This window comes from Cannabis sativa, chromosome 8 (assembly GCF_029168945.1).
Source record: "Cannabis sativa cultivar Pink pepper isolate KNU-18-1 chromosome 8, ASM2916894v1, whole genome shotgun sequence".
In the NCBI taxonomy this organism is placed as follows: Eukaryota; Viridiplantae; Streptophyta; class Magnoliopsida; order Rosales; family Cannabaceae; genus Cannabis; species Cannabis sativa.
In genome coordinates, this window is record NC_083608.1 from 696,833 (window position 1) to 699,423 (window position 2,591).

Consider the following 2,591-nt stretch of genomic DNA (forward strand, 5'->3'; position numbering starts at 1 on the left):
TTCTCCCCCAAATAGGCATACTTCAGATGGCTTGGCAAGGGTTTCAACTCCAACTTCGGTGGTTCTTGGATGGAGGGTTTTGGAGGCTTAAAATTACTTTCCTTCAACTCCAAAGATTCAAAGGGCTTCTTGAAGTTAGGAATAGGTTGCAATGGCTCCACCCAAGCAACTTGGTTGTCTTCATCTTCACTCAAGTCTTCAAGCTCATCAAAAGAACTTATAAATTTCTCATCCCTCCAAGCTTCCTTGTGAAATTTTTCAGCCACTAGCGAGTCAATTACACTTATGCGGGAACACTCTTCTATCTCATCCGGAAATCTCATAGCATTGAACACATTAAAGGTGACTTTTTGATCATTCACCCTCATTGTGAGCTCCCCATTTTGCACATCAATCAGAGTTCTTCCGGTAGCAAGGAATGGTCGACCCAAGATAATAGGCACATCTCTATCAGCTTCATAGTCTAGGATGATGAAATCAGCTGGAAAAATGAACTTGTCAACCTGTACTAGAACATCTTCTATTTTTCCTTCCGGATGGGCCATGGACCTGTCAGCAAGTTGCAATGTAACAGTTGTAGGACGTGCTTCACCAATACCCAACTTCTTAAAGATCGACATAGGCATGAGGTTGATGCTTGCACCCAAATCACATAAAGCTCTTCCAACATCCCGCCCCCCAATAGAACAAGGGATTGTAAAACTACCCGGATCCTTCAACTTCGGTGGAATCTTACTTTTCAACATGGCGCTGCATCCTTCGGTAAGAGCTACAGTTTCAAACTCTCCCAACCTCCTTTTCTTCGTCAAAATGTCTTTTAAGAACTTGACATAATTTGGCATTTGCTCCAATGCTTCCACCAAGGGAATATTGATATGGAGCTGCTTCAACACATCTAAAAACTTCTTGAATTGCCCATCTTGCTGCTGTTTCCGAAATCTTTGAGGAAATGGAAGGGGTGGTTTAGTACATACTGGTGCGGATTGCTGACTGTCAGATTGCTGACCCGATGCTGTATCAACTGGTCTGGTATCAGCAATTTTCTGGGCAGTTTTTTTACTCAATTTTTCGTCGTTTTGGATTGAAGTGGGCTCCCCACTACCCTTTATTTCCTCCTCGGAATTTTTCAGATGCTTGCCACTCCTCAAGTGAATGGATTTGCATTGCTCCTTCCCATCCCTCCTTGGATTCTCCGTGTCACTAGGCAAAGACCCTTGCGGCCTAGCTTTCAATTCATTGGCCAAATGTCCAAGTTGCAACTCTAAGTTTCGAAGAGAGGCAGCTTGACTTTGTATCACCGCATCATTTTTGGCCATATAATCCCGCATTAGACTTTCCAAAGAACTTGGTTGGGCATTTTGAGCATGTTGTGAATGTCGGGGTTGTTGTGAAAAACCCGGTGGATATGCTTGTCTTCCTTGGGCTGGTGCGGTACTTGAGCTTGCTCCTTGACCTCCCCAAGACAAATTAGGATGATTCTTCCAAGATTGATTGTAAGAGTTTGAGAATGCCCCATTGTTTCTATTAAAATTCTGATTTCCCATGTAACAAACGGACTCCGGATTAGATGGACACTTCTCAAACGCATGCCCTTCTCCACAAAACACACATGAGATATCATCACTTTGAATGGCAGCAGCTGGTTGAATATTTTTAGCGTTCCCAATACTCAAATTCTTCAAAACATTCGTCATGGAAGCCATTTGAGCTGTCAAAGCTGTTATTGCATCTACCTCAAGGACCCCCGCCACTTTTCTACTTGTTGGAGCTCTAGTGTTGGACCATTGATAGTTGTTACTTGCAATGGTCTCCAAAATCTCAAATGCTTCATTGTAAGACTTCGACAAAATAGCACCATTGGCCGATGCATCTAACACCATTCGAGAAGCTGCATTCAAGCCATTATAAAAAGTCTCCATCTGAATACAATGTGGAATGCCATGATGTGGACACTTTCGCAAGAGTTCTTTAAACCTCTCCCACGCATCACTTGTGGACTCATCTTCAAATTGCTGAAAAGACATGATCTCACTTCTGAATTTTGCATTTCTAGTAGGAGGAAAGTATTTCCTCAAAAACTTCTCATCAAGGTCATTCCAATTGGTCACAGAATCAGGCGGCAAAGTGTTGAGCCATGATCTAGCTCGGTCTCGAAGTGAGAATGGGAATAGCTTCAACCTTAACACCTCTTCACTCACTCCTTGGATCTTGAAAGAATCACTCACCTCCAAGAATGAACGGAGATGGAGGTGAGGATCCTCAGTTGGCATCCCGCTGAATTGCCCCACGGTTTGGAGCATTTGAAACATCACTGGCTTGAGCTCAAAGTACGGTGCTTGTATTTCAGGCCTCACAATGCCTGGATTGAGCTCATTAAACATGGGGGCTGCATACTCCCTTATAGCCCTTGCTCGATCATCTGCCAATATGATGGGATTAGCAATTTGTGGAGCAACCCCATCATCATCAAAATTTTCAGCCATGATGTCTCGGCCCTTAGCCTTTTGAACCCTTCTTCTTCTTCGGAATGTGTGTTCAATCTCGGGGTCAATAGGAGCAAGTTCAAAGTCCTCTTGTTGGTTCATACACTA

General features: G+C 43.5%; 1 non-coding gene across 1 annotated transcript; it reads left to right on the forward strand.

Annotated features, from left to right (window-relative positions):
- Positions 1-1,935: 1,935 nt before the first annotated feature.
- On the forward strand, positions 1,936-2,042 carry LOC133030711 (small nucleolar RNA R71). The gene has a single exon (XR_009684259.1). It is a non-coding gene; the product is annotated as a small nucleolar RNA R71 (small nucleolar RNA).
- The last annotated feature ends 549 nt before the right edge of the window (positions 2,043-2,591 follow it).